Below are 18,539 nucleotides of genomic sequence, written 5' to 3'. Positions count from 1 at the left end.
GGAACATACACTAGAGATGCAGTTGGCCCAGGGAGTCTGCATAGAGCGGGGGTCAGTGTAACACCTGCTGGGACCCTGAGGACAGTGTGCTCACTGGTGGCCCTGTTACACCTTTTAGCGAGGCGTAGAATGCACTCCCCTCAGGCAGTCCCCCCAGCCCAGAAACTCCCCGTCGGAGCTATTCGGTGCTGCCAGAAGTGCAAATACCCTCTGGCTTCCCCTCCCTTTTGCACGCAGGCAGCACACGCCGCCCAGTTACAGTCACCAGCTGCGTGGAAGGGCGATGAGGAGGTGGGACAGGGCTCTGATCACCTATCTGGAGCAGCCATAATACAACTGTGTGAATGAACATTAGAGTAATAAGGACCAGGTTCTCTATACCTTTGAGGAGCTGGGCCTAAGATACTATGGCTGGGTGTCTGTGGATATCTTTATAGTTTCCAGCATCCTCCAGTTTGGTGTTAGACAGCCACTAGGGTAGCATTTACTACAGTGAAGATAGAAACTCCACCCCAGGATTGCACATAAGTGGTGGGACTCAATGCCTCCTAGTGCCAGAGCTTCTCATTGCAAGGGCTAACATTCAAAGTTTCTCAACAACTCACCCCGTCCTCTGTGCTCCATCTTCATTCCCCTTTATAGGTGCTGACTCTGTGGGTACTCCAGCCCTGGAGCACCCATGGTAAAAAATTAGTGGGTGCTTAGCACCCACAGGCAGCCAGCTCCTCCCCTCTCCCCCAGCACCTCCTGTCCGCTGGCAGCCCCGCCGATCAACTCCTCCCAGCGCCTCCCGCCCATCACGATCACCAGTTCTGCAGCGTGCAGGAGGCGCTGAGGGGAGGGGGAGAGGGAGGAGGAGGAGCAGGGACAGGGCACACGTGGGGGAGGAGGTCGAACCGAGCGGGAAGAGGTCAAATGAGGGCAGCTGTGGGGTGGAATGGGGGTTTGAGCACACCAGGAGCCTGGAGGAAGCCGGTGCCTTTGTTTCCCTTTCTGGGCTATTCTCTCGGCCTTTTTTGAGGCCCAGCTTTCCAGTAAGTTATCACCCGACATCTGAGTCTCACCCCTGCTGGCTGAGAAGCAACTAATTTATTCCAGCACATCTGTGGTAACTGTGATTAATGTGCGTTTAACTCTTTTAGACGGGTTTCACCCCACCGGACTGCATCCTTCCGTTCTTCCTCCCTGTGGCATGACAGGCTGCAAACACACTCATGCCGGAGTCTGGAGACTCACTAATCCACACATCGTACAACTCACAACAACCGACCTTCTCTCCCCACTGCTCCACAAAGAATTCACCGCGGAAGGCTGGCGCAAGCTCACATCCCACACTCACTAGCTACACAGCTGTGCATTTACTTGTAACTTGTGAAGCATTATAAATAATTCAAACTAAATGCCAGTGGTGGAAATAAATTAGCCAAGTCCATTACGTGATGCACTAACCTGGCTTGTTAAAACTGGGTTTATTCATTTACAGTGAGATTCACCCCTGCACAGAAGAGTAGCATGTGGCCTGCATATCACTTATATCCCACTAAAGGCTAGTTTCAAGGTCATAAAAGGTGCATAAGCCTTGAGCTGTCTGTCTGTACAGGGCTGAATTTCACCCTTAATGATCTGAAGTAGTTCTCTCTGCTCAGCCAAATTATGTTCGTGTAATATTGGCACAAATCGTATTAGCAACAGAATTCTCTTTGAGATGTTAGTTTTGTACCCCTGGTATGTTGTCTGGAGACAATTGGTGGTTATCTCCCCGCCTAAAGAGTTGTTTACACCGAAACTCGGGAAAACTAATACAAATTAGCTCAAGGTGTGAATTTAAAGTGGATTAATTAAATTACATTAAAACACTGTATGGATGCTCTCATTAAGTGGCTTTAGTTTTGTTTAATTTAATTCATTCCCAAAATGCAGATTTAATGCAGTTTTGCTAATCCACTTCAAAAATTAATTCCAATTAATTTTCCTGAGAGTTTTCACATGTAGATAAGACCTAATGGTCAAATCCATCATCCTTCTGGGCTATTATTAATAAAAGCAATTTGGATTTCAATTGTCAATACCTCTGTGCCATGTTCATATTGCACCAGACTGTGATTTTAATGTGAGTGCACCTTTCCAGGGAAGATGGGTTGGGGTTGATAACACAAGTTCTTTCCCTTGGCCTTGTCTTTTAACCTCGTTTGCTTTTATGGACTTTTTACCTCAAGATGTTCAGGGATAAGGGACTATGCAAAAGCAGGCTATGAATGATTTAGTAACTGTTTCAGAGTCCTGTGCACTCAATCCTCAGGGAGGGATCTGCTAAAACACACACAGTTATTCGCAAAAAGAAAAGGAGTACTTGTGGCACCTTAGAGACTAACAAATTTATTAGAGCATAAGCTTTCGTGAGGTACAGCTCACTTCATCGGATACATTTGGTGGAAAAAACAGAGGGGAGATTGAAGTACACACACAGAGAACATGAAACAATGGGTTTATCATACACACTGTAAGGAGAGTGATCACTTAAGATAAGCCATCACCAGCAGCAGGGGAGGTAAGGAGGAAAACCTTTCATGGTGACAAGCAAGGTAGGCTATTTCCAGCAGTTAACAAGAACATCTGAGGAACAGTGGGGTGGGGGGAGAAATACCATGGGGAAATAGTTTTACTTTGTGTAATGACTCATCCATTCCCAGTCTCTATTCAAGCCTAAGTTAATTGTATCCAGTTTGCAAATTAATTGTTTCATGTTCTCTGTGTGTGTATATCAATCTCCCCTCTGTTTTTTCCACCAAATGCATCTGATGAAGTGAGCTGTAGCTCACGAAAGCTTATGCTCTAATAAATTTGTTAGTCTCTAAGGTGCCACAAGTACTCCTTTTCTTTTTGCGAATACAGACTAACACGGCTGCTACTCTGAAGCAGTTATTTGTGCGTCACGTCGTTCGTTGAAAGAATGACACAGAATGAGGAAAGAGGTATTTGTAAGGGGTTCATTCACTGGAGGAGCACCTCCTCCTGGCCAGGTGTGGGCTAGTGGCTCTCTGCCCATATGACAACCCCTGACAACAGTTGCTCCATCACTGTGGTGGTCTCTCTTTCTGCAACTTGGCCCTCCGGCCAGGTCATGCTTAAGTCCATCCCTTCTGGGGTAACATAGTCCAATTACTTTACAGCAGGTCTTCCATTGGTTTCTGGAGTCTGTGGTCCTTGCACCCTTTACCTCAGTGGTTTTCATCCCACCTTCCTTGGTGGCTGATAGTGGAACCCTAGGTCTCCCTCTACTCTGGGCTCCAGCTCAGGGACCCTGTAGGCAGTAGCCAAGGTCTAAACTCTCAGACTCCTTATGGTCTCCCTGTACCGTTTCCTACCTTTTCTGTTCCCCAGAGAATGACTACAGACTCTCTCCCTGCAGCCCCCTTTCTTCTTTTTCCTCTTCTTGGGTTTTGTGGCAAAGAACTTGATTCTGGAGTCTATCGGACTGCCATGCACTGTACTTTGTATCTCATTCATGACTTGCACCTTTCCTGGTATTCTTAAAGAATCGCCAAGAAGGTTTTTTCTGCACTGGGCCCCATCTTCCTTGTATTGTTGATAGAGGTTGCAAGGAAAATAGATAATTTATGGCCTCTGAATTTTCTGTACAATCACCTCCTTTCACTGGTAGTGTCTTTACAATCCCAAAGGATTGGATTTGTTGTTTCCTGAACCTTATCTGCTATGCATAATCCCCCTTTATGACTGTTAATTAGAAATAAATTACTTTTTAATCCAAAATGTCATGGTAGAATTCTAGATAAAGCCACTTTGCTCTTCCTCTCAGGGCCTGGGGTTAGATCAGCATTTTAAACTGCTGGACATAACTTCTCCTAATTTTTTTCCCCTTTGTTTCATTTGCCCACAATTCTTGTCATTTCTTCCTCAGCTCATTTTTGATTGGGTGTTTAAATTCCTGTTTGCTTAAGGGGTTCCCTAGGTAGTCTTGTTCATGATTAACAGCACTTTTTGCCAGTTTATTCACCAGTTTGTTGGCTGCTATCCCTACGTGCACCGGGATCCATGGTATTTCTATGGTTATGTCCAATTGCGCCAGTTCAGTTAGCAGTAATATTTCATTAAGAATATCATTTATGCTGTCAGACTGACCCTTGTAAATTGCCTACAGCTCGGATGAGAAATCAGACAAGATGGCCACAGCAGCTGGCTGTACATCTAAAGCCTAATTTAGTGCTAGCATAATCCCGGTTAGCTCAGTTGTAAAGATGGATACAAAATTAATTAGCCTCACGACTTTCTTGAGTCTGAGGGAAGGCAAGCAGAAAGTTATTCTCACTCTCTGTCCCTTCCTATTTGGAGCTATCTGCACATATTTGGCAATCGTATCCTTATTATCACACACATTGATCTGATACTTTCTGTATCAGTCTTCTCCTTTTATTTAATTCATTTTATAATTACATGTCTATCTTGTGGGGCGATGGTTTTCCAGTGATAGAGTATTTTCCCATAGCTGTAGATTTTGGTCTTTTTCAATCCTTTCTTTTCATTAAGATCCTTTATTCACTTCTGTACCTTATTTCCAGGGGGAATTTTGAATTTCTGTCCTCCCCGTAATTCCCAGCAATTACTATGTGTTAGCTTCATGTTGTCTTCTTCACTATTACCTAGTACTCTGGCCCAAAAAGTTAAGTCTAGGAGTTTTATCCTAAGAGTGATATAGGCATTTCACTGGCTGCTCTCTGTAGTACACATAGAGGTATAGGCATCACATCTGATATCCAGTGCCTATGCTTGGATATAGTCTAGTTCTCTCAGAGTGGTGTTCATTGCTGACCCAAAGGGCTGGCTTCCATACTCAATAATTGGTCTAATTAGCGCTCTGTACAGCATTTCCACTGTGTTTTTATCTGCTCCCTAGGATGTTCCTGAGGTACTTTTAAATAAATTAGTTCTACCTTTGCACTTATCTTTAATAATTTCCCTCCAATTGAATATACACTGGAACAAGCTTTCTCTGTGTATCTTTCTTTTCCTTAACAAGTCCCTTATCCATCTATACATTCTTCCTATAATACCCATGGAGGCCACTTTATGACATAGTCCCTCTCTCTCTAACACATCACAGGCTTTTCCTACGTCCTAGGTTACGATCATGAATTCTTTGCTTCTAGTGTTTTTTTTGTGCTTCTGTCTCTACCGACAATGTGGTCAATCACGCTTCTACCTCTGCTGAACCTGCTTTGCATGCCATCCAGGAACCTATTTCTTTCCAAGTGTGCTACTAATCTCTCAATTGATTATGGATCTGTATTTCAAACGTGCTTACTCTGGGTTACAACCACAACCAGACTTTCAGGAACAACAAGGAAGAAGCAAAAGCAATGGTCCATGGAAGAGCTTAGCCTGCTTGTGAACATTTCAGCCAGCCTATGAGTAATGGCTCCTAGGGCTCAACAAGGGCATGTGACCAGACCACATGATACTGAACTCCATTTTGGTACCTGTATTTTTCCACAAGCTGGGCTGGGAACTTAGCTGGAAACAAAGGGCTCCTACCCTGATTATCTAAAGTGGGGAGTGACATCATGATTAGTCTTCACTCCCCCACAGCTCAACACCTGAAAGAAGAGTGAAAGAAAGGACTTGGGATGGGAGAGGTGAGCCCAAGCTGCAAAGCAAGTGCAGCTTGTGCTTTAAGAAGCTGCAAGCCTGCTTGCAATATCAGTCAGGGTAAGAGATTACAGATTCAAATCCTATCTAGTCCTTTAGGCTTAGTTTGCGGTTTTGTTTATTTATTAGGTAATCTGTGTTGATTTGTTTGCTATCACTTAAAAAAAATCTCTTTCTGTAGATAATAAACTTGTTTTATGCTTTCTCTTAACCAGTGTGTTTTGAGTGATGTGTCTGGGAAAAAATCTCAGCTCTGTGAGCAAAGGCTGTTGCATCTTTCCCACCTCAAGAGAGAAGCAAATATATAAATGATCTGACATTATACAGATCCCTGTGCAGTGCAAGACAGTATCATTCTGGGTTTATACTCCAGGAAGGGGGCAAGGCTGGGGAGCTGGAAATTTGGCTGTTGTATCCTATCTGTCCTTGAGAGGCTTAGGTAATGCACTCAGATACTCAAAAAGAAAAAGGAGTACTTGTGGTACCTTAGAGACTAACAAATTTATTTGAGCATAAGCTTTCGTGAGCTTACATCCGATGAAGTGAGCTGTAGCTCAGAAAAGCTTATGCTCAAATAAATTTGTCAGTCTCTAAGGTGCCACAAGTTCTCCTTTTCTTTTTGCAAATACAGACTAACAGGGCTGCTACTCTGAAACCTGTCAGATGACTCAGTTGATGTGGCGCCACCTGCTGTCATGTTGGGTGATAACAGGGTCTGGAGTGGCTGAATCTCCTGCAAAGCAGAGTGAGAAAGGCCTGCCCAGCTGGGTTAGAGGGCACAGCGGTTCCCCCGGCCCCCAGACTGCACCCTGGGGGTGACAACCCGTCACAATTCCCTTTCCCACCTCGTGCCTCTAACATCCTGGGACCGAGACAGCTACAACACTGCCCTGAATTTGGCAGTCACGGTCATGAACCACTCCAGACAGCATGACAGTTTTACCTCTACAGGCTGGGAGGGTAATTGATCTGTATGCTTCAAGTCTTGAGCACGATTTACCCATTTTCCTCACTGGGACAATCATTGAATGTTTCCATTCCTTAAGCATTTCACCTTTTCTCCTATTATATCATTTCAGTATCACCCTGTGATGGGGTCCCCTCTCTTCATGCGAGTGCCCCTCCCAGCCAGGTGTGCCTGCACCTGCACTCCCTCTGCGTAGTGCTGCTTGTAGTGACCCCTGCTGGCCATTAAATGTCCCTGGTGGCTTTCCAGTGACTCGGCCCTCCAGCCAAGTCACACACAGTCCACGTGTGAAACAAACACACAAAACAGACCCCTTCCAGGGTAAACGGTCCAACAAAGCCTATCACAGTACCCTGGTTATTGCCCCTCCTGGCCTAGCTTTCAAAGTGCCTCAGCCCCTTCTGGTTCACGCAGGTATCATCCCCTGCTCTGATATGCAGCAGTGCTCAGTGATGTTGGAGTGATTTTAATATTGGGGGTGCTGAGAACCATTGAACCAAACTGCAAACCCTATATATGACAGAAGCCACATCAAGCCAGGGGGTGCTGCAACACCCCCAGCACTCCTGGCAGTGCCCCCAGGGCTTCTTCCCTGGAGACTCTTTGCTTGGCGTCCCAGCTCTCCAGCTAAGTCACTGTTTATAGTTCAGCCCCCTTCTGGTGAGGTGGGGGTGGTAATTAAGTTCCATAATTACTCACCCTCTTTTGGCTCTTTGGATGCCTCTCAGGGCTACTCCCCGCCTCAGGGTTTTAGCCACCCTGACTGTGGCCGGGGGGGGGGGGAGAAGATCTAGGCACACCCACTACTCCAGGTCTACCCACTACTCCATTTTGCTTCTTTAGCACTTTGGGGAGTTCTCTCATACTAACATTTTCATTTAAAATAATAGCCACATTCTCCTCCCACCTCTTCATCATCTCATAATCATCCTGAATGCATCTTTTCCTCTCCCTAATTTCTATCCTCTGAGTTCATCATTACTGACTTTCACAAGGCTTGGTATTATATGGCTCTTATTCTTCATTCCATCCATTTCCCTAATTTGTGTATATACCTCTGCTGTATTGGTATCTTTATTTACTTTACCACAGTATGGTCTCCAGCTTTCTCTTCTTGCCCTTTGTGCAACTGCCTTTTCATTATTTTTTCACATTTCCTCTATTTAATGAATTCTTTGCTGTCACATATGCCTTCTTCCTTCCCCTAATTGCCATTTCACATGCCTAGTTCCACCATGGTGCACTGTTCCTATCTTTACATAGCCTTGGTATCCTAGAAATAGCTAGGCTAGCTGTCTTTACGATTCCCCTAGTAACATTGCAAGAGAATTCCTCAATATCTTCATTTAGACATTGCTCATTCACAAGTTCCTCACTTTTGTTTCTAATGAGTTTTCAATTTGCTTTGTTTAGATTTCAAGTGGGGATATTTTCCTTGTCTTCAGTATTTCCTTTTCCTTGCTATGTAATTGATGTTGGGAAATGGTCGCTACCCATTCCCTCCTCTCTGTACATTTCCCAGCTGCATTTCCTAGCAATGGTGCCTGAAGCTGTTCCCAGATCATGTATGAGAAGCTTCTGCCAGATGTATTGACCCTGGTAGGTGCTCCATCATTTAATACTGCTAACTTATTTTCTTCAAAGAATTGTTCTTAACATTTCCCCTTTTTATCATTTTCCTCACTTCCCCACCTTACCTCAGGTCACCACAGATAATGAACAGGCATGTGATCTCTGCAGTTAATTCTTTTAGGTTCATCACCTTTAGTTTCCTGCCTGTATTATAAACATTATAAAATCAGAGAAGCAGAGTTGTTTTGTATCAGTATCTCAGTAGCATTATGTTTAGCTTTTTAACCTCTACTTCAAGTTGGTTCAGGTCCCCTTAATGAAGGTGCAGACACCCCCACCCTTTTCTATTTTGCAGTCATGTCTATATAAGCCATATCCCAGGAACGTATAGTCCATTTTTGCTTGTCATGCCAAGTCATAGAATCATAGATTATCAGGGTTGGAATGAGAGTCCAGGAGGTCATCTAGTCCAAGTCTCTTGTATGCATCTTATAGCAGGCTGTGGTTTCATGTCATTGGATATTTTTCTTTAATTCCTGCCTCTGTGCTATTAGGCTATGGGCATTCCAGCTGAAAATAGTCATTCTTTTAATCTTCAACACTTCCTTCATGTAGGTTGCTAGCCCATAGGTACTTAGCAGCAGTTTTAATTATAATTCTCGGATTCTGTTTTCTTTCCTCTTTGAAACATACAATTTATTACTTCGGTCATGAACGTAATGAATCTCTGTTTCTATAAGTAGTCTGTCATCTCCTTTTACCCCGATGTCACCCATTACTTCCTTCCCATTCATTTGTTGCTGGTTGTTTCCTTTCCTTATATCGGGTGCCACTTAAAGCCCTTGTAATAAGGCTTAAGTGGGATGTAGGAGGGGCTAGTGCTCTTCACACCCTAATGCTGCATTTTGAATTTTATCCTCAGCCTGTATTTTGCAAACTATCCTCAAAAAGCAGACCCCATGCTTAGGATGGCCCGGTGTCCAGTTTTCAGCTGGAACGCCTGGTCAAAAAGGGACCGGGCAGTGCGGGGCAAGAGGACTCTGAACCCCTTGGTCCCAGCCTGGAGCACCTTCCTGAACCCCAAACCTCTCATCTCCAGCCCCACCCTGGAGCCCTCACCCCCTCCTGAACCCCAACTCACTGAGCCAGCCCAGTGAAAATGAGCAAGTGAGTGAGGGTGGGGAGAGCGAGCGACAGAGTGAGTGGGGATGGAGTGAGCTGGGGTGGAGCCTCGGAGAATGGCCGGGGCAAGAGTGTTAGGTTTTGTGCGAGTAGAAAGTTGGCAACTCTACCCACACTTGATCACACAAATACTCCTTTCAAGAAATAACTTTAATCAAATAGGATTGCAACATTTGTTAGAAATACCTGGTTTTGGTGGGCACACATTAATCGCCCATCCTGTATGATGAGTGAATAGATGACATTCTTTAAATGAAATACTCACCTGGCACCTATCATTTCCAATAGATGGGACTAAGATATCTACTATATAGCAGATACTGACTTAATGAATTTTACAGCCATATGTATGTAGTAAAATTTTAATACACTAATTTATATGAGGTTTATGTGGACAATTTATATATCTAACATAGTTTACAGCCACAGGATTATAGATAGATCAGAGCTTCAAAACATAGATATATATTTTATATACTATAAAAAGATTTTACAATATATTTTAAATGGTGAAAATATATTATTCATATATGTACATTTTTATCTATATAAACTAAAGACACTGGGCGAGATCCTCAGCTGGTATAAACTGGCATAATCCTTTAGCCGCTTTCTGCTCAGGATGAGGATAGAGAGGGGCTGATGTAACAACACTGATGAACATCAGCTGAGGATTTGGCCCTTATGTTTCCTCCACAGTGATGTAAAAGTTCAGTCCAGTGGCCAGTTTGCTCAGTCATTATTTCCATTCTGGTATCTTTCCTTTGGCTTTCACTCTGTGGGTTAGTGTGGGATACTTGTGGCCTGAGAACGAACAAAACAATACTGCTCCCCAAATCTTGTGTCTTCCCCAGCTGGGAGCATTATTGCTTTTCTCTGTCATGCATGCTCACCTTGGCATTTCTAAAGGGTGACTCTTTAAAAGGGTTGTGTTACGTGACTGTTTTCAGATTGGGCACCCTGGAAATGGGATGTTATCAGCTCCAGTGGTGATTACTCCGCTCCATGCCTTTCACTGGCTATAGCTGACTCGGGGTTTTATGCAAAGCACTTTTTCAGCTTGTAGCAGCATTTCTGCTGTTCATTAATCAAGGAAGTCAAAGCACACTGGGATTGATCACTTTGCATTAGTCAGAGAGGAGCACTTAATCGATCGTTTTCTGCTCCATTATCACCAGAGCCCCTCTTTAACCTAAGCACATGCTTAACTTTAAGTACAGGAGCAATCCCCTTCTGTAACAATGCGGGACTCACCCCTGCGGCACCTCCTGCTGGCTGTCTGGGAATTAGCTCGTTTGCCAGCTTTGGAGAGGCCCCTGCAGGCCAGTGTCATCGCCACTGCCAGACCCTCTTGCCCCTTTGTCTGGGGGTTCTGTCCCAGCAGTATCCCCTCAGTCCATGGGTCTCCCCTCCCCAGGAAACCCCCAACCCCCTAATCCCACCTTGCTTCAGTGCTTACTGCCAGTCATCATTTAGCCCCCACTCACTGGTGCCGACCGCAGCTAGTAATGGCCACTCATCGTTGGCAAGGGGAGTAGGACCTGCTGCCTCTGCCTAGCCCCGGGCTGCCCCTTTGCAGCCTCAGCACCTGGTTTAGGCCCCACACAAGGCCCTGCTGCCTGGGGGGTTGTCAGGCTGGAGCTCCCCAGCCCCTCTTGCCCTTCCCCCAGCACTGACCTACCTCAGGTCCCTGCTCAGTTCCCAGGCAGCCATGTCCTTCCTTCTCAAAAGCTAGAGAGAGAGTGTCTTAAAGTCCTGGCTCATGGGCCTTTTATAGGGCCAGCTGCAACCTGATTGGGGCGTGGCCCCAGTTGTGGCTGCCATCTCCATCAGCCCAGCTGGTTCTCACAGCCCCAGCCCTCTCCCAGGGCTGGCTTTAACTCTTTCCAGGGCTGGAGCTTGTGAGCACCCCGCTACACCTTCCTATTCACCAAAGTACTTTAGCCCATGCTTGGGTCCCATTGGCTTCAGCGGACTTAAGCATGTGGTTAAAGTGGAGCATGTGCTAAAAGCGATTTGTTGAACCAGGCCTTGAATAGGGATACAGGGGCTTGGGCTCTGTCCCTATGAAATGGAGAAGGAACTGTGTCCCGCCCTACTGCCAGCTGATTTGGGGGTACAATGCAACAAAACTTGCCTTTACTACCCTGACCATCTCCCTACTGGGGAGACCCTTGGACAGATCCTGCATAGCCTCAGCCTCTTCACGCCCCAGCATGTACAGAACGCCGCCTGCCTTCTGACATGTAGAACCAAGCACACACCACTCCCGTCCTCAAATGATTTTGTTGCTCACTAGTTGCTTCAGGAACCAATTTTGAATTGAGCAGCATGGGGCTGGATACTGATCTTGCCCTTTCTTGTAAAGCAAGAACCATGGGGCATGCACTATAATTGAAAGGCACCAACCTTAAAACTGGAAAAAGAAAATAAGTGTGCCACACAGTTCACCTGTGGAACTCCTTGCCACAAGATAGCAGTGAGGCCAAGTGTTAGCAGAAGCCATCAAAGGACTGGACATCTATCTGGATAACAAGAATGGCCAGAGTTATAATAGTAAAGATTAAAGCAACAAATTGGAGTTTGGGGTATGATATAAACTCTCATGTCTCATGCCATGAAACAGCTGCTAACTATTTCAGCTAATTTCATAACTGCCTCCACTCCCGCAGGGTTTCCTGCACCTTTATCAGAGGTAGCTGGTACTAGCCGTTGTCCGAGGCTGGATATTGGATTAGGTGGACCTGGTCTGATCCAGTATGGAGAGTCCTACATTCCAAAAGTTACTCCAAATTTACACCAGTGCAACTGAGATCCAAATTTGCCCCTTCTTTCTCTCTCCAACCCCATTTCTCTTGGTCTCCTCTCTGGCCCTTCACACAAATGGTGGCTTCAGTTTACAGACCAAGGGTCATCGAAATACCCAGTATGTTAGAATTATAACTGGCCCCTTAATGTATGCACCAGGTTGAATAGGGAGTGATCTTTTGACCCTACCCTCTGCTTAGTGCTCCAGCACAGGGCTGGGAACAATTCAGCTCTAGGTGTCACAAGAGGAACTGCTGGATACTGCACATTTTTGAAAATCTAGTCTTTGTTTAGGTGCCTAAAGGTGAGCAGAGGTCTGAAAATCTGGCTCCATCTAAAGACCTTGGAAGACAGACCAGTCCTTGCTTACAGACAGCCCCCCAACCTGAAGCAAATACTCACCACAACTGCACACCACACAACAGAAACACTAACGCATGAACTAATCCCTGCAACAAACCCCATTGCCAACTCTGTCTGCATATCTATTCAAGGGACACCCTCATAGGACCTAACCACACCAGCCACACCATCAGGGGCTTGTTCACCTGCACATCTACCAATGTGATATAGGCCATCGTGTGCCAGCAATGCCCCTCTGCCATGTACTTTGGACAAACGGGACAGTCTCTACGCAAACAAATAAATGGACACAAATCAGACATCAAGAACTGTAACATTCAAAAAACAGTAGGAGAGCACTTCAATCTCCCTGGACACTCAATAACAGACAATAAATAACACTCAATAAAAGTGGCAATTCTTCAACAAAAAAAATTCAAAAACAGATTTCAACGAGGAACTGCAGAACTGGAATTAATTTGCAAACTTGACACCATCAAATTAGGCCTGAATAAAGCCTGGAAGTGGCTGGGTTACTACAAAAAATAATTTTCCCTCTGTTGATACTCACACCTTTTTGTCAACTGTTGAGAATGGGCCATATCTAAATTGGCCTACAAAAAGTAATTTTCCCTCTGTTGATATTCACCCCTTCTTGTCAGTTGTTGGAAATGGGCAACATCCATCCTGATTGAATTCGCCTCATTAGCACTGATCCTCCCCCACTTGGTAAGGCAACTCCCTTCTTTTCATATGCTGTGTATTTGTACCTGCCTACTCTGTTTTCCACGCCATGCATCTGATGAAGTGGGATCTAGCCCATGAAAGCTTATGCCCAAATAAATTTGTTAGTCTCTAAAGTGCCACAAGGACTTCTTGCTGTTTTTGCTGATAAAGACTAACACAGTGACCCCGCTGAAACCTGGCTCCATATAATTAATTTTCACAACATCCCTAGGAGGGAGGTAAACATCAGCACCACCTTATAGCTGGGGAAATGGAGGCAGAGAAGCTCAGTAACATGCCAGAGCACAGAAGGACTTAGTGTTCCCCAAGAAAGAGATATTTAGCTATATGGCTAGATCAAGGAGGTTTGAAAATTAAACCCAGGAGTGACCAACTCAACACATTAAGGGCTTGACTATGCTACAAAATGTGGACGACTTAGTTTAGGCTGAAAAATCCCCACCCCTAAGCAACCTACCCCATAGTTTAGACAGTGCTAGGTTGACTGGAGAATTCTCCTGTTGACATATTAATCACCTCTCCAGGAGGTGGAGTAGTGACACCACAGGAAAATCCCTCCTGTTGGCATAGCTAGCTACTTCACTCAAGCAATAGAGCTGGGCCGCTGCCGCAGTTTAAGTGTAGATTTGCCATGAGGTTGTGATTCCACAAGGAGGTTTCCCTAGTTATACCAGTATAACCCCACTGGGGTTACTTATATACCAGGGTAAGAGTATCCACATAGGAGCTATATGGTATAACTGTATGACTATAATTGCCATAAGAGAGACAAGGTTGGGGAGGTAAGATCTTTTATTGGGCCAACATATTTTGGCGAGAGAGAGAGACACTTTCAAGCTACACAGAGCTCTTCTTCAGGCTGGGAAAGATGCTCAGAGTGTCACAGCTTTATAAAAGGTAGAATAAGTAGTTAACACATATTCTAACGGACCATTCAATGTGGAGTGGTCCGTTAACACCTCTGCAGTCCTAGGACAAAAAGCGGGGTTAGTGGGTTACAGGTTGTTGTCATAAGCCATAAATCTAGTGTCCCTGTTCAGCCCGTGATTTTTAGTGTCTAGCAGAGTAATGAATGTAAGCTCCCAGGCTCCTCCTTTGAAGGTGCTGGGCAGGTTTCCTTTGAGGACGAGGACTGAGAGGTCCAATATGGAGTGATCGTTTTGTGAGAAATGTTCAGCCCAGGTGACAGGGTGTTTTTGTCTTTTATCATTTTCCTGTGAGAGTTCATTCAAGAGCACAGTGATTGTCTGGTTTCACCCACATCGTTGGTGTTGGGACATTTAGTGCACTAGATGAGGTACACCACACGTTGTGATAAGCATGTGTAGGACTGTGATGGGGTGCTCCATTCACTGCTTGTCTGGTGCCTCCTCCTGGTGCTTTCTGGACCCCTTGTCCTTTTCCTGGCTTGGGTCCCTTTTCTCATCTCCCATCAGGATCCTGCCCTTCCTGCAGTTGCATGCCATTACTCCATCACACTCTCTGGTCTGCAACCCCTCTCTCACTCCAGGAACCACAGCATCCTCTTCATGACGCAGCCCTCTAGCCAGGTCACTCAGCATTCCCTCATTCGAGGGTATTTCAAAGTCTTTCCTTCAGCAGTACTAGGCAGTCTGCCCATTCACTGCTTCGGGTGTCACTCCTTCAGTGGCTGGGAGGGGAACCCGGACCCATGCTCTACTCTGGCTTCCAGTCCAGGGACACTCAACCCAGCAGTTCTGGGCTTTCCTCTCCCAACCCTCACTACTCCTTCCCAGAACTGCTTCCGACCACTCCTGGATGGTTCCTTTCTCTGGGTGTACCAGCTCCAAACCCTCCTCCCAGGGAATGACTGATGCCCCAGTCTGTTGCCAGCTTCCTGGCTTTATAGGCCCCAACTCTTCCTGCCCAGCTGAGCCTGCTTGCAATCAGTTCCCTGCTCCCTGGCTCTTCCTCCAGGTGCAGCCTGTGGAGTTAATAGGCCTCCCTGGCCACCTTAACCCCTTCCAGTCCTGTATGGGGTTACATCACAAGGACCCATGGATCTTGAAATGTGGATTGGGGGTGGGGGTGTTGATCATTGTAGCAGGGGAGATGTGTCTGCAGGTTTTGCATCTGTTCTGGTTTTGAGTTGGCGGCTTCTGGTCCTAGGGATCTTGCTTCTAATGATGAGTTTGGAGAGGTTGGGGGATTGTTTGAAGGCCAGAGGAGGGGTTTTGAGAAAGATTTCTTTTAAGATGTGATCCACATTGAGTATGAGTTGTAATTCTTTAAAGATACTAAGCTACCATCATCTGCCCTTCTGTAGCCTACTGGACAATAATATTTTCAGACAATTTTATTTTCACCCTAAATTGTACATTTCTTTCACAGTGATAAAAGCTTCTCAACCTGTGACATAGAGTTGGTGGGAAATCCCAACAGTGCATCAGGGCCAAAAGTCAATGTTTTTTATGGAATATTCTGAAATATTTTGCTCTGGAAAAATCTAACAATTCTTATCAAAATGAATGTTTCAGTAATGTCAACATGTTTCATTTTGATAGAGGCAAAAGGTTGTGTTTCAATATCAAAATGTAACTAATTATATCATATAGATATTATAATATAAAAATTCAAAATGAATGTCAAAACAAAGCAAAAAGTATTCCATTTTGATTTTGAATCTTTTCTATAAAAATTGCTGTTGGAATTGACACTTTCCTGTGCAACATTTTGATTTCAACAAAACAATATTTTCTAATGGAAACCTATTCCACTGAAACATTTTCAACCAGCTCTACTGAGGAGCCCTACCAGAAAATTTTTTGTATATGATACAGTCTGGAAGAAACAGCAAAACAGTAAAGTAAAGTAAAGTGCCTTGTATCCGTGTATGTCACTGAAATCTGAAGCAGACAGATTCTGTGCTAAAGTCATTAATTAACTGCACTGTTTCTCCACATTGGTGGGAGGCCAGCCTTTGAATCGGACAGCATCTTAATTATGTATTTCAATTCAGTGCAGTCTAGTTTTAGAACCATGAGAACAATAGATTCCATTGGCTTCTGATTATATAAATGTAACCAATTGATTGAATTTTAAGAGATGACAAATAGTGCTCTAATTCAGAAGTGTTTCTTCTTTCTCTTGGAAAACCCATGCCTGGCAGCCTGAGATGGCCCTGCATCATTTCAGGATGTGAAACAAAGACAACAAAGAAAAACGTTTATAGCATTTTGGAGTTAATATATTTTATAGGTAATTTTGACTAATCCTGACATTTGCAATGAGATTTGCATTTTGAACCTTAAACAGAATGAAGTTTGATGAATGTGAAAGGATCTTGTCAGGTATTTGTTGGGTTAATTGTTGTTCCTTTCAGCTGTTATGACTTAAGTCCCCTAGAAATGTGGAACCAAAAGCTTTCCCGCCTTTGTATATTATCAGTTATATTGTCAGTTACCATCTTTGTAGATTGAAAATTCTTATTTCTTTTGGAGCTCCTGCTAACATGCTCACTTCATGTGAATTCCTGTCCCTATAGAGCCAGCCTCAATGATTTCAGTGCAGTTCTGTTATCTCTAAGAAGACTAATGGTTCCCACCCAGTTATGGTGTATTCTTTTTGACCCCTGCACCTAGGGCAGCATGTGAGACTCAGGGCCTGCTAAATTACCTTGAAATCTGGATGTATTTTGTTGTATTTAATATATCTATGTATAAACTCCCATTGAAATGAAAAGGATTTTTTCTGAGTATGGGTAAGATATGGCCACATAAAATACCTATAAACGTAAGAGAAATATTAATGACCTATTCCTTCCCTAATAGTTCTGTGCTCGAACTGTGTGCTCAGTGAGATCACGTTAGGTGGCGGGTCATTTCTCAGGAGAGGCAAACCCCTTCAGATAAAATGGGAACTGGCCCCTCATCTAAACTCATGCTGAACTTTTCTGAGGAACAAAAAGTTGTCTCACTTTTGAAAAGTCTCCCCCCTCCGCCCGCCGGGTCTCTGCACTTTCTAGTTTAAGCCAAGACTGGAAGTGAAAGAACTGCAATATTGCACAAAAGGCTGTTCTTGTTGCGTTCCTAGCTTGTTCTTGAAGTGTCTCTGGTCTGGGTTCAACCAGAACATACTGAAACTACTGGAATTAAAAGAATGAACGAGTGATACTCCAGCCAGAAAATGTGATTTGGATAAGCTTCACGTAAGTATCCAAGGTTTTGGACATTCATCTGAACTGGATCACAAGTTAATAGGGATCTGTACCATCAAACAAAAGAACAAACAACATTTAAGGAAAGTCATTGGGACCATTCAGGTATTCAAAGGTGAGTCTCTACTTTAAGTGCTATGTTGGATCATGGTCACGGTGCTCAGTGACTTGCAGGCGTGAGCCCAGAAACACCTCACAAACTAGAGGTTAAAGAAGAGGCAATTCTCGTCTTCTCCATCAGATCCCTCCTCAGGACTGATCCCTCACAAATCTGCCAGTTATTGAGGGCAAATGGGACTAGCTGGCACACATTTTGTCTTTCTGAAAACTGCCAAAGTATATATGCATAGGAAACGCGTGACTCTTGCTTTAGGGGAAGCTGGGCGCGAGCGCTGGAAGTTCCCTAGAGGTGGGAAGGGCCACTGTCACCTGGACCGTGGCTCTGTCTCCATTCTGCCCTGTCTCCCACTCAGCCTCTCCCCCCAAGTCCCCGCCTCCGCTTCACCTCTTCCTGCCCCTGCTCTATCTCTTCCCCCAAGGCCCCACCCCAACCACCACCCACTCCTCTTCACCCCCACACCCACTCCTCTCTGCCTCCTCCCACAAGGATCCCCCACCTGCCATGTGCTCCTCACCACCCCCAAGAGCCTCCCACTTGCTCCTCTCTGCCCGAGGCCCCCTCTGCCTGCTCCTCTATGCCCCCTCCCCCGAGGCCCCCCACCATCTCCTCTCTGCCCCCTCCCCGAGCCCCCTGCCACCCACTTCTTTCTGCCCCCTCCTGCCTTAAGGGTGAGGGATGGGGAGAGGGGGTGGAGTGGAGTGAGAGGCAGAGTGGGTGTGGAGTCTCAGGTGAAAGAAGCGCAGCGTAGGCAGGGCCATGGGGTGGAGCACAGGCAGGGCCACAGTCCTGATGCTGGTGGCCCCCCTGCTTTTCGGGAGCTGCGGGCAGCGGCGATCCAAAGGTGGTGGGCCTCCAAAGAGAGGTGCACCACCTCCAGCATTTCTTGCCCCGTTTGGGCAGGCTTAGCCTCCCCTGCATATAGACATATTAAAATGCTATACATTTGATTGTATTCCTGC

At 45.2% G+C, this 18,539-nt stretch overlaps 1 protein-coding gene and 1 long non-coding RNA gene across 2 annotated transcripts in view; one reads left to right on the top strand and one right to left on the bottom strand.

Moving 5' to 3' along the window:
- LOC122458201 overlaps nucleotides 1-2,324 on the top strand; it is a 41,652-nt gene extending 39,328 nt beyond the window's left edge. Inside the window, exon 3 of the long non-coding RNA XR_006278112.1 lies at nucleotides 1,143-2,324. This is a non-coding gene — a long non-coding RNA (uncharacterized LOC122458201). The remainder of the gene's footprint in view (nucleotides 1-1,142) is intronic.
- Nucleotides 1-11,132, bottom strand: part of LOC119863636 (interferon lambda-3-like) — a 39,042-nt gene extending 27,910 nt beyond the window's left edge. Inside the window, exon 1 of the mRNA XM_038422346.1 lies at nucleotides 11,067-11,132. The gene's annotated coding sequence lies outside the window, so the exon portion shown is untranslated. The remainder of the gene's footprint in view (nucleotides 1-11,066) is intronic.
- Nucleotides 11,133-18,539: the final 7,407 nt, after the last annotated feature.

The sequence above is a fragment of the Dermochelys coriacea genome, chromosome 11, assembly GCF_009764565.3.
Source record: "Dermochelys coriacea isolate rDerCor1 chromosome 11, rDerCor1.pri.v4, whole genome shotgun sequence".
NCBI classification, from domain to species: Eukaryota; Metazoa; Chordata; order Testudines; family Dermochelyidae; genus Dermochelys; species Dermochelys coriacea.
This window is presented reverse-complemented; position numbering and strand designations above follow the sequence as displayed.